The following is a 13,122-nucleotide window of genomic DNA, read 5'->3' as shown; positions in this document are numbered from 1 at the left end:
TCTGGTATTTTTTCTCCTAGAAGAAATGTCTCACAAAGCAGATTATTTGAGACAGAGATCCTGGTTCCATTAACTTCCTTCTCAGACACGTCAGGCCACCAATAAAGAGGAAAATGCATGCATTAAGCACCACATGTGTGCTTGATTTATGCACCTTCAGTTAACAATATGTAAGGATCACTTGAGATGAAAGTGGAGGCCACTGGGCTCTGTTGTTTTTAGTTGCTGTTGAGTCCATTCTGACTCATGGCGACCCCACATGTGGAGAATAGAACTGCTTCATAGGGTTTTCAAGGTTGTGACCTTTTAGAAGCAGATCATCAGGCCTATCTTCAAGGCACCTCTGGGTGGTTTTGAACAGCCATCCTTTCAGCTAGCAGTCAAGAGCTTAACCATTTGCACAAGGGCTGCAAAAGCAGATGCAAAGGGCAGTAGATGAAACTGGTGCCAACACCCCTGTGGTCCTGTCCCTGAAATCTGTGGGGCATCCATAGAGCTGCCTCAGCTTCCCAAGCTGCACTAAGGAACATCTGGATGTAGAGAGTAGGAAAGTCACCATGATGAATTCTGAACTCAAAATTAACCATTGTTATTCTTACTGTAAACAGGTAAACATCCTGTTTACCTGTGTTTTATTGACTATGCAAAGGCATTCAACTGTGTGGATCATAACAAACTATGGATAACATTGCAAAGAATGGGAATTCCAGAACACTTAACTGTGCTCATGAGGAACTTTTACATAGATTAAGAGGTGGTTGTTTGGACAGAACAACGGGGTACTGATTGGTTTAAAGTCAGGAAAGGTGTGCGCCAGGGTTATATTCTTTCACCATACCTATTCAATCTGTATGCTGAGCAAATAATACGAAAAGCTGGACTACATGAAGAAGAAAGGGGCATCAGGATTGGAGGAAAACTCATTAACAACCTGCGTTATGCAGATGACACAACCTTGCTTGCTGAAAGTGAAGAGGACTTGAAGCACTTACTAATGAAGATCAAAGACCACGGCCTTCAGTATGGATTGCACCTCAACATAAAGAAAACAAAAATCCTCACAACTGGACCAATGAGCAACATCATGATAAACGGAGAAAAGATTGAAGTTGTCAAGGATTTCATTTTACTGGGGTCCACAATCAACAGCCATGGAAGCAGCAGTCAAGAAATCAAAAGACGCGTTGCATTGGGTAAATCTGCTGCAAAGGACCTCTTCAAAGTGTTGAAGGGCAAAGATGTCACCCTGAAGACTAAGGTGCACCTGACCTGAGCCATGGTATTTTCAATCGCATCATATGCATGTGAAAGATGGACAATGAATAAGGAAGGCCAAAGAAGAGTTGACACCTTTGAATTGTGGTGTTGGCGAAGAATATTGAATACACCATGGACTGCCAAAAGAACGAACAAATCTGTCTTGAAAGAAGTACAGCCAGAATGCTCCTTAGAGGCAAGGATGGCGAGACTGTGTCTTACATACTTTTGACATGTTGTCAGGAGGGATCAGTCCCTGGAGAAGGACATCGTGCTTGGCAGAGTACAGGGTCAGCAGAAAAGAGGAAGACCCTCAACAAGGTGGATTGACACAGTGGCTGCAACAATGAGCTCAAGCATAACAAAGATTGTAAGGATGGTGCAGGACCGGGCAGTATTTCATTCTGTTGTGCATAGGGTCGCAACTGACTCAACGGTACCTAACAACAAGAACAACAACAACTTTCTTACTGTTGGCGAAGCTGGTTCAGACCTTGGCTGCTAACCAAAAGGTCGGCAGTTCCAATCCACTAGCAGCTCCTTGAAAACCCTATGGGGCAGTTCTACTCTGTCCCTCTGTCCTATAGGGTCACTATGAGTTGAAATTGACTCAATGGCAGTGGGTTTGTTTGTTTGTTTTGTTGTTGCTGTTAGGTGCCCTCAAGTCAGTTCGGACTTATAGCAGTCACTGTGTACAACAGAACTAAATTTTGCCCAGTCTTTTGCCATCCTTACAATCATTGCTATGTTTGAGCCCATTGTTGCAACCACTGTGTCAATCCATCTCATTGAGGGTCTTCCTCTTTTTCACTGACCCTCTATCTTACCAAGTATCTTAGTTTCCTAGTGCTGCTATAACAGATGGATGGCTTTAACAAAGAAAAGTTTATTTCTCATAGTAAAGTAGGCTAAAAGTTCAAAATCAGTGTGTCAGCTCCAGGGAAAGGCTTTCTCTCTCTGCCAGCCTTCTCATCAGTCTTACCCTGGACTAGGAGCTTCTCCGCACAGGGACCCCAGGTCCAGAGGATGCGCTTTGCTCCTGGTGCTGCTTTCTTGGTCCTATGAGGTTCCCAATTCTCTGCTTGCTTCCCTTTCCTTGTTATCTCTTGAGAGATAAAAGGTGATGCAGGCCACACCCTGGGGAAACTCCCTTTACATTGGATCAGGGATGTGACCTGGGTAAGAGTGTTACAATCCCACCCTAATCCTCTTTAACATAAAATTATAACCACAAAATGGAAGACAACTACACAATACTGGGAATCATGGTCTAACCAAGTTGACACATATTTTGGGGGGACACAATTCAATTCATGACACCAAGCATGATGTCCTTCTCCAGGGACTGGTCCCTTTTGAACCATTAGTAAGTCTTTATGCCCGATTTCCCCCAAGGCAGAGACTACAGGACTGCAGTGAGCCAGGAAGCCAGGGTCCGGAAAAACAGAATTCCCTGTAGCTCATCATGGCCCCTCTTTATCTGATCAGGGAGGTCAGCATCTCCATGTCAAAGGTTCTTTTGCTTTCCCCAGGGAGGCTCAAGCCAGACAGCCAAGGAAGAGGTGCATTTCTGCAGAGAAAGGTTATCAGTTCACCTTCTAGATGTACCTTACCTTTTTGACAGAAAAGTCTATCTTTATGCTTAACCCAAATCCCATTAGCCAGGTAAAACCATTTCTCCTTGTTGAAACAAGATCAATCTTGAGGGTGTTGGCATTAAAATAATGGTAATAATTTACCGAAAATTTATAAAAGCTAGTAAAAAAAAGAGGTTATACAACTATAAAGCTAATATTTACTGAAAATCAACTACGTACTAGGTGATGTTATTGTCTAATTTATTTCATTTAATCCTTAAGAAAATCATAGGAATGGGTCCTATTAGCTCCATTTTACAGATGAGGACACCAAGGATCAGAGAAGTTAAGTACCCTACTCAAGATTACAGAGCAGGAAGTGGGGAAGCTGAGGTTAGAATCTGAATCCATCTGAGCATATAACTCTTGCATTGAACTGCAGCAACCTTATGCTACACATACAGCTTCCAATCAGAAAAAAGAATTCTCAACCTCACCAGCAATAAAAGAAAGAAGTTTAAGATATTACCTTTTGGTATGAGACCACTATTATAAGAACTCAGGAAAAGGTTTAAACACAGAAGAAAACATTCTTTGATGGTTACGAGGGTGGGGAGAGAGGGAGCAGGGTAGTCACTAACTAGATAGTAGATAAGAATTATCTTAGGTGAAGGGAAGGACAACACACAATACAGGGGATGTCAGTACAACTGGACTAAACCAAAAGCTAACAAGTTTCCTGAATACAATCAAACACTTTGAGGGACAGAGTAGCAAGGGCTGGGGTCTGGGGACCATGATTTTAGGGGACTCTAGGTCAATTGGCATAACAAAGTTCATTAAGAAAACGTTCTGCATCCCACTTTGTGAATGGTGTCTGGGGTCTTAAAAGCTAGCAAGCGACCATCTAAGATGCATCAACTGGTCCCAACCCATCTGGAGCAAAGTAGAATGAAGAACACCAAAGACACAAGGAAAATAGGAGCCCAGGAGACAGAAAGGGCCACATAAACCAGAGACTCCATCAGCCTGAGACTGGAAGAACTAGATGGTACCCAGCTACCGCCAATTACTGCCCTGACAGAGAACACAACAGAGAGTCCCCGAAGGAGCAGGAGAAAAGTGGGGTGCAGAACTCAAATTCTAGTAAGAAGACCAGACTTAATGGTCTAACTGAGACTGGAGGAACCCTGGAAGACATGGCCCCTTGGACTCTCTGTTAGCCCAGAACTGAAACCATTCCGGAAACCAACTCTTCAGACAAATATTAGACTGGGCTATAAGACATAAAACGATGCTCGTGAAGAGACCGCTTCTTAGCTCAAGTAGACACATGAGATTACATAGGCAGTTCTTGTCCGGAGACAAGATGAGAAAGCAAAAAGGGACAGGAGTTGGCTGAATGGACACGGAAAATCTGGGGTGGAGAGGGGGAGTGTGCTGTCACATTACAGGGAGAACAACTAGGGTCACATTATAATGCGTGTATAAATTTTTGCATGAGAAAATAACTTGAACTGTAAACTTTCACTTAAAGCACAATAAAAATAAATAATTAATTAAAAAAAAAAAGACATTAACTTTTGGGCCTATTAGTAAAATGTTTCTTTCAATATGACTTAGTGCTGACAAGGGTGTCATTGAAACCATTATGTATCACTAGGTTTCCAAATGGCAGCAGATGGTAAACTGGTCTAGAACACCAGTTAGTTTCAAGAGCCATAAAAATGTTCAACGGCGTTGATGTAATAATTCCTGAATACAGAAAAGCCATATGCCCCAAATGTCAATCACAGGGTTTTGAGAGGGGTATGTGTGTGTGTGTTTGTGCTTGGAAGCAACATAAATGGCCCACAATGGAGGAAGCTTGAGAAAATGATGGTACTCCTATTTTAGGGAACTTATAAAAAAAAAAAAAAAATTTATACTACTGCCATGGAGCTCTGGTGGCGCAATCATTAAGCGCTGGGTTGCTAACCAAAAGGTCAGCAGTTCAAATCCTCCAGCCACTCCTTGGAAACCCTATGGTGGCAGTTCTACTCTGTCCTATAGGGTCACTATGAGTTGGAATCGACATGACAGCAGTGTTTTTGTTGTTGTTGTTGTTGTTGTACTACTGCCACTATGGTCTCTGGGTGATGCAAACAGTTTGCATTTGGCTACTAACCTAAGGGTTGGAGGTTTGAGCCTACCCAGGGTGCCGTGGCAAAAAAGACCTGGCAATTTGCTTTCCTAAAGATTACAGCCAAGAAAACCCTATGAAACCGTTCTAACCTGCAACACATGGGATCACCATGAGTCAGAACTTGATGGCAATGGGTTTTGGTTTGGTTTGGTTTTATACTGCCATTGAAAAGGATGACTAGGTTATGAAGCAACATGGAAAAATGCTAGTGAATCAATGTTAAGTGAAAAAGCAAACCGTGATCATGCATGCCTACTAGTTACAACTAAATTAAAAATGCCTGTAAAAAATTGAGAGGGTACCCAAATGGGCAGCAGCTGTGTTGGTACAGTGGGATGATAACAAACCACTTTTGGGGCACCTACTGTATACCAGCTCCTTTACAGGCACTGTGTGTACTGCTGTGTGCCTGGCCCCTTATACTTGGTCATATACGAACTCCTAAGACTAATGGGGTAGGGACTGTTATTCCAATGCCACAGGAGGGGACTCTGGCCCAGAAGGGCTAAAGAATGTGCCCAAGGTCACCCAGCAGATAAAAAGCAGTTAAGATTAAAGCCAAGTCCGGGCTGGCTCCAAAGATGGTGATTTTCCTCCATGTGGCAATCCCCCCATCATCACCCACACCCCGCCTCGCCCTGCCCAGCCCCGCCCTGCCCAGCCCCACCCTGCCCTGCACAAAGGACTTTTCAATTCACAGGACCATGATCTTGCTTCCCTATTGATAAGAAAGTGTTCCTCCCAGATTTCACAGCCAAAGCAAAGCAATGCCCCACCACCAAGACTAGGCAGGAGGGGAACGGCTGGGGCAACCCCCCCCCCGCCCCCTGCCAGCACCTTCTCAGTTCAGGTCTCAGTGATAGACTCCTAGGGGCTTCCATGACTGGAGACTTCCCCAAACCCCTCTCACCACCACCAGCCCCATCCCAGGAAAGCCTCCAGGTTCAGTGAGACAGTTATGGCCTCCAGGTGGTGCGGCCCCAGCAGCAAGCGAGGTCCTGACTCCACCTCTCTTGGGGGCTCAGAGGAAACATAAGGGGCTGTGAGGTCTCAGACAGAGGCTGGGGAGGGGCCCGGGCAGGGTCAGGAAGGGAAAGGGAAGAGGAAGAGAGGCCTGGGTAGTTCTCTGAGAGGAAGAAGAACTTGCCCTGCAGGCGCCTCCTTCGGCTCGGGATCCCAGAGGGAGGGTGTGGGGGGAGGCTGCAATGATTGCAGCTGACGCTAAATGTGGCTGATGGCCCACAAAGTAGGGGAAGCAGCAGGCTAAGTACCCTCTCAAGGGGCTGCCTTGGTTTCCCAAACTGCATTAAGCAGCAACTGGGTATAGAGAGTGGAACAGTCATTCCAATATAGTGCTGCACTAGGGATAGTGGGACAGCAGAGACCCCCCGGGGACTCTGAAATCCTTGTTCAGGTCCCCAGGGGAAAGTGGCAGAACAGGCCCGGACGAAGGGAAAGTTTGGCTCTCTGCAAAGACATCGGAGCTTAGCACCTTCCCTAGAAAATAAGTAAAGAAGAGCATTCCTGCCCATTTGCTATGGGTTGAATGGTGCTCCCCCCTCAAATATATGTCCAAGTCCTAACCCCCAGAACCTGTGGACTGGACCTCTAGAAACAGGGTCTTTGTAGAGCCATTAAGTTAAAGATCTCCAGACGAGATCATTCTGGATTATCTGAGTGGGCCCTAAATCCAATGACAAGTGCCTTTATAAGAGACAGAAGACACAGAGGAGGCAGCCAGGTGAAGGTGCAGCCATGAGTCCAGGAATGCTGGAACCACCAGAAGCAGGAAGAGATAAGGAAGGACCCATCCATAGAGCCTTCAGTGGGAGCATGGCCCTACCAACACCTTGATTTTGGACTTCTGCCCTCCAGAACCGAGAGAGAACAGGATTCTGTTGTTTTAACTCACCTAGTTTGTGACACTTTGTCACAAGAGCCCTAGGAAACGAATACACCACCCTGCCAAGACGCAAAATTCCAACTCAGCTTGATTCCTTTCTTCCAAACCTCCTTCTATGCACCCCCACCCCAGCTGCCACTCTGCCAGCGCCTTCCCCAAGTGGGAGCAACCCCCTCAATGTGAGTGAAGCAGAAGCTAACCAAAATACCGCTTTAGAAACTCCACATCCATCACTCCCATCCGTTCTCTGCTCACAGAGGAGGCAGCCCGGGAAAGTACCCTGGCAGGTACAGCCCTGAGCCCTGTCCTAGGCTGGAAGTTGTCAGGCCTGGGCAGAGAAGGGGCTCACCTGCTCCTCCAGCAGTGCAGGTGAAAGGAGAACTTTCACTGGAAGCCAACCCTGGGCACCAGGTACTCTGCTGGCCCAGGGAAGAGAAGGCAGGTCTCACTTGAGTGTAACCCCCAGAAAGTTAAAATGTTTGGCTACAAAGAAAGAGAGAATGAGGAGGGAGGCTCTTGGGGGATTTTTTTCCACCTTGAAACTGCCAGTATTTCTGATATGATTACGGGGGATTTCCGTTAACCAAATGAAATAAAATTCCGCTTTAGTGTTAACTGCAAGGAGAGTTTTGCAACCTTTGCCACTTAAGAAACACTGTTGTCTTAGCTATCTAGTGCTGCACAAGTGGCTGGCTTTAACAAACAGGAATTTTTCTCACAGTCTAGAAGTACAAATACAGAGCACCAGCTCTAGAGGAAGGCCTCCTCTCTCTGCCCGCTCTGGAGGAAGGTCCTTGTCTCTTCAGCTTCTGCTTCCTGGTTCCTTGAAGATCTCCATGTGTCTTGGCATCTATCTTACTCCATGTCTCCTCTGCTTCTTGCTTAAAATCTCTTTTATATCTCAAAGGAGATATAAACATAACAAAGACAACCCATTTCCAAATGGGATTATAACCATAGGCATAAACTCGTTATGGTTGAGTCAATTCCAACTCATAGTGACCCTATAAGACAGAGTAGAACTGCCCCACAGGGTTTCCAAGGTAGGCTGGTGGATTCAAACTGCCAAACCTTTTGGTCAGCAGCCAAGCTCTTAACCACTGTGCCACCAGAGCTCCAAACCACAGGCATAGAGGTTAGGATTTACAACACATATTTTGGGGGACATAATTCAATCCATAACAACTGTCATTAGCACAATGATGACAGTGTCTCTCTCCACTCCCAAACAAGCCAGATTCCAGCCATCTTATGGTCAGTGGACAGTCGCCACCCTCCGTGGGACCCATCCGACCAGGCACTGCCCAGCCACCCTCCTCCAGCATTTCCCTTCTGGATCTTTCCCTCCAACAGCTTTGCTGGGAAACATGTTTGTCGCCTGGGGAGTGGCCGAAGCATCCCTTCTGGCTGAAAGAGCTTTTCTAAGGTCCCACACTAAGAAAACATATGGTGGGGCCCCAAACCTCACCACCAGACCCACAGAGGCAGCTGGCCTCCAGGGAGGGAACTGCTGTCTAAACAAAAAGGGTTTTGAAAAACAACCCAGCCGAAGGGGAATTGCTTCATAAGTTGCACATTCACTTCTCCCTCTAACTCTGCAATTGAAGAAAAACAAGGTGAAGCAGGAACCGGCCCCTCCCAACCCCAAGCTCACCCCCTACCCCCCACTGCCATGAACTCCCTCCACATCACAGCGCCAGGTCCCTGGAGGCTGACAATTTGTGATTTGCCTGTGTCCTGTGCGCGCTGTCTGTTGCGGGCACCCTCCCTGTCTGCCTGCCTTGTTCTCAGCCCAGCCCCCGGCCTCCAAGCAGGACTCAATGAATACTTGCTACCTGTAGGAAAGCAAGAGAGAGGCCTGGAGTCCACAGCATAAGGCGGTGCACTGGGAGCCCTTCCTGGGCATGGGACGGAGGTTGCAGAAACACAACTTGTCCTGCTCAAGGGGAAATCAATAAGGCCAGGAGTGCCTCTGGGACACCTGCCCTCATTCGGAAAATATCTACATTCTCAGCATGGCCCGCACTCTCTAGACATGGGCAGAGGTGATGGGAGGAGTGGGGCGCAGAAGGAGGTGAACTGGTTGTCTCTGGAGGGAGGCCAGCCAACTGGGTTTTAAAAGCACTGCCCCACCCCCACTAGGGTGTCTTCTGTCCCTTCCAGGAGATGCTCATGAAAGCACCAAAAGGGAATCGACCCTGGGATGTGGCTGAGCAGTCCTCTTGGGGGCCTCAGTGGTGGAATCCTGATATCAAGAAATCAAAAGCAGGGGCAGGAATATTAGGGGGCCGGAGAGATCAGAAGAGGAAGCTCAGTTTGTATCTCCTGTTTTGTTACAGCCCCATAAGTCAGGAGAATCTTCAATCTCACTCATCACCACAATCAAACTCGACACACTGCTCAGAATACCAGCTGTCAATCAAACCCTGCACAGAACTCCGGACCATCAATTGCAGTATCCGGGTTTTTACCTGGGAGAATCAAAGGGGAGTATGTTAGAGGCTGCGCTCTGACAAAAAACCAAAAAGCCAAACCCACTGCCGTCGAGCGACTCTGACTCATACCGACCCTATAGGACAGAGTAGAACTGCCCCATGTGGTTTCCAAGGAGCCCCTGGTGGATTCGAACTGTTGACCTTTTGGTTAGCAGCCCTATCTCTTAACCACTAGGGCACCAGGGTTTCCGTGCTCTGACAGGGGACCCCCACTCTCCCAGCCCCCATCCAAGAGACTTATTAGGAAACGTCCTCTACAAGCTACAACCCCTGGAGATTTACCACTTTGCAGTGTGAAAGAGCTGGGGTTCAAATCCTAGATCGGCTACTTAGACATTGCATACGTCTGGCTAGTGACAACTTCTCTAAGCCTTAGTTTCCTCAACTATAAAATAGCGACAAATCAGTTAGCTCCTTCCATTGTGTAACTGAAAACAGGTATGTAAAATCGATCCATTATTTGGGAGGAAAGTCCCTACGGCCCCATTTAATCAATAAGAACACCAAGGGCCCATTAGATGTCCAGGAGCTGGATGTCAGCTGCAGAATTAGCCTGGGTTACAAAGTCCCTTGGGAGCAGCGACTTTTCCCTTGAAGAATCCTGAAGCAGGAAGGACCCCTCCACCCACACATCCACAAGCGACTGTGCGCGACACAACACGTCAGAGGGTGCAGCCCAGCAGCACTCCAAGTGGAGGAACTCCGGTTTATAGAGTCTGGAGGAATCCAAGACCCGTAGGTCCCTCCTTCCAAGGAGCCGGTGAACGAGGTGCATGCCGTTCAGTCGACTGAGGGCCCGAGCGCTCCATCCGCAAACTGGGCACCCAAGGCTGCTGCCCAAAGACCCTGCACGTAGGACGTCAGTGCTCCCGCAGGGCGACTCCGGTCCTCCTCCCCCCGCCCCCCCGGCCCCGGCCAGGGACGCGCCTTCCGTGGCCTCGCAACAGTTCTTTCCTGGCTCTCTGGACCTCCATCTCCCGGTCAGGGCAGAGAGCGGTGCTCCCACCCTGGCCCCCACGAAAGGTTATCCCTGTACCCCTCTCCGCGATTTCAAAGGCGGCGGCGGGGAGGAGGAAGCCTAAATAAAAACAGGAAACTCGTTTTAAAAAAACGAAAGAAAGAAAGCTTCATTCAGGCTGAATTACGGGTAAGTGTATTTAAAAAAAAGAGTCCGGAAATGCAAAGCTGGAGGCGGTTTTGCCGCCGTAACCCGGGCTCAGTTGCAGATCCGGGGGCTGGTGTCGCCTGCGCCGCTGCAGAGAACACGCGGTGACAGCGCGGCCCCCAAAGGCCGCCCAGGCGGGAACCAAGGAGGAGACAGGGGCTGCAGGCCGCGCACCGGCCAGGATGGCACGGGACACCTCGACCCCGGCTCCCTTGCAGCCGGGCACCGGGAGGGCGCGCGGGGCCGGGCGCAGGGGAGCTGTGTGCGCCGGTTCCCCCTCGGCCTCGGGTGGAGCAAGGGGGCGGCCCCGTTGCAGGGGGCGCAGCCCTGACCCCGCGCCCTGCGCCCCGCCAGGGCCTCACGGTCCCACCTGCCAGGGCACCGGGAGGACGCGCTAGTCCTGGGCGCAGACAGCTCCGCGCTTCCCGGACCTGGGCGGGCTCGCCAAGAGTTGCACCGCAGGCGGGTCCCCAGTCCGGCCGGGGAGGCCCCAGGTCTCTTGTGAGCCTCTCGCCCAGAGGCACAGAGGGTACACAGGGAGCGGCCCGGGATCCCGAGCACAGCCCCAGCCGCAGTCCCGGAGGCCCGGCCCGGGGCGCACCCGTCTCCGGGATCGTTGGACGTAGGGAGGGAGCACAGGGTAAGGGCGCACAGGGCTGTGTGCACGGCCTGCCTCCGGGCTCGGGGACACATCCGCGAGCCAGACCGCCCAATCTCCCAGCCCAGATCCTCCTTCCCCACCTCCCCAGACGCAGCCAAAGGCGAGCGCTTACCGGTCCCGGCGCGGCTTGGTGGGGTTGCGGCTCGGCCCGCGGCCGCTCGGAGCAAGGGTGCCGCGGGCGAGTGAGCCTCGAGGGAGGGGGGCGGGGCTGGTGGGGGTGCCCCGCCTGCTGACAGCCGCACACCCCACTTCCCACTTTGTTTCCTTTTTACTAGCAACAGGAAAAACAACCGCTCCTCTTGCCGCCTCGCCCGCCCCCACCCCCTCTGTGGCTGGAAGGGTATCTAGCAGGTGTCTTTCGGGAAGCTCTGCACCTCGCCCGTCTTCAAAACAAATTTTCTTTTTATACCAAGGAAAACAACAACCAAGTATAGGTCCTAAAAAACCCAACCCAGGTCCTAGGAGCCCATAAAACCCCAGCCTTTCACACTCACACACCAAAGAATTTTCCCAGAGGCCAAGAAATGTCTGAGGGCGGGGAAGAGGGCGGGGATGACAGTGACTGGAGCTCAAGGCACCGGAGGGAGCGAGGTTACCCGGCGTGAGGGAGGTGAAGGACTCCAGACTTAGGTGAGTAACAAGCATGCCGGTGAAGGCCTGGCCGCTCAGATGACAATTGATGACAATCGTGGCTTCAAATCTTTCTCGGATGAGGTAGGGGATGAGCCTGTCAATTGTTTAGTCAAACAACTGCTTAATCAATCTACCCTAGGCAACCTGGCCTGGGAGGTAAAGCAGCTATTATCGTCCCCCTGGACCGATGAGAAAACCGAGGCTTCTGAGGGGCTTGGGCCCAGCCGTGGCCCAGGAGGTTGCTGAGGGGGGAAGTGTAGAAGCTGTTCCATTTTTAACCAGGAAAGAGGAGAGGGTTTGGGCAAGGCTAAGCCAGGTGCCGAATGGTCCCAGTTTTCTACAATCCTGGTGGCAACTTCTGGACTCTCAACTGAATGCCTGTGATCCGTACCACAGGTCCCTTTGGGGAGAAATGTTGATGTTGGGTCTGTCCCAGGAATGAATACTAACATCTTTCCCAGAAGAGCACCTGAGACTCACAGCCTCACTCCTAGCCCAGGCTCAGAATGACTGAGCCTTGGCAGAACGCTCCAGCCACCTCCAGAGAGATCCTGCCTGAAGCCAGCAGAGAAATGCACATCTCACAGAGAAAGTCTGATGGTGGGGTGAGCATGCTTCCCTCACACCTGTTCCCAGACCTGATCCTGCTGGGTCACAGTTTTAAACAGATGAAGAATACTTTTGCGTCTTCCAAAAGAACTCTTCCTTGAGTGTATACGGTAAAACCTGTGAAAGCCAGAATCTGTGCAAAGCAGAAATCTATCAGAGAAGGAAAACTCAAATATTTTCCACGAACAGAGAGCAATAGAAAAGTGGTAAGACTGCACCCTGTCAAAGGCAGGAAATTTGCAATATCTGGAAAAACAAGGCAGTCCCGTTGAATTCTGGCTCTCACAGTTTTCACTGTATTTTTATTGTGGTAAAAATATGGACACCAAATATATTCGCCAATTACAAGAGCTTCCAAATTACATTAATTATATTTTTCTTGTAGTACCATGATTCTTGCTATCCTTTTCCAAAATATTTCACCACTATTAATACACAGGTAGTCCCCAACTTATGATGTGTTCAAACTAGGACAATGTTCTGCTGCTATTCATAAGGTTTTTGCAGGCCAATTTTTTCAGAAGTAGGTCCTTCTTCCTCGTCTGTCTTAGTCTGGAAGCCAGAACACTTAATTGTGCTCATGCAGAACCTGTACATAGAGCAAGAGGCAGTCGTTTGAACAGAACAAGGGGATACT

General features: G+C 49.3%; 1 protein-coding gene across 7 annotated transcripts in view; it reads right to left on the bottom strand.

Annotated features, from left to right (window-relative positions):
* PIK3CD (phosphatidylinositol-4,5-bisphosphate 3-kinase catalytic subunit delta) overlaps positions 1 to 13,122 on the bottom strand; it is a 74,712-nt gene that overhangs the window by 59,279 nt on the left and 2,311 nt on the right. For 5 of the 7 annotated variants that reach the window (XM_064281236.1, XM_064281233.1, XM_064281238.1 and 2 more), the window contains exon 1: positions 11,356 to 11,477. The exons of 1 other annotated variant lie outside the window; for it this stretch is intronic. The gene's annotated coding sequence lies outside the window, so the exon portion shown is untranslated. Of the gene's footprint in view, positions 1 to 11,355; positions 11,478 to 13,122 lie in introns of those variants that run through there. One more of the 7 variants, XM_064281237.1, reaches the window with a different exon arrangement.

Source organism: Loxodonta africana, chromosome 3, assembly GCF_030014295.1.
Source record: "Loxodonta africana isolate mLoxAfr1 chromosome 3, mLoxAfr1.hap2, whole genome shotgun sequence".
In the NCBI taxonomy this organism is placed as follows: domain Eukaryota; kingdom Metazoa; phylum Chordata; class Mammalia; order Proboscidea; family Elephantidae; genus Loxodonta; species Loxodonta africana.
The sequence above is the reverse complement of the archived record's forward strand: the minus strand, read 5'-3'. Positions and strand labels throughout refer to the sequence as shown.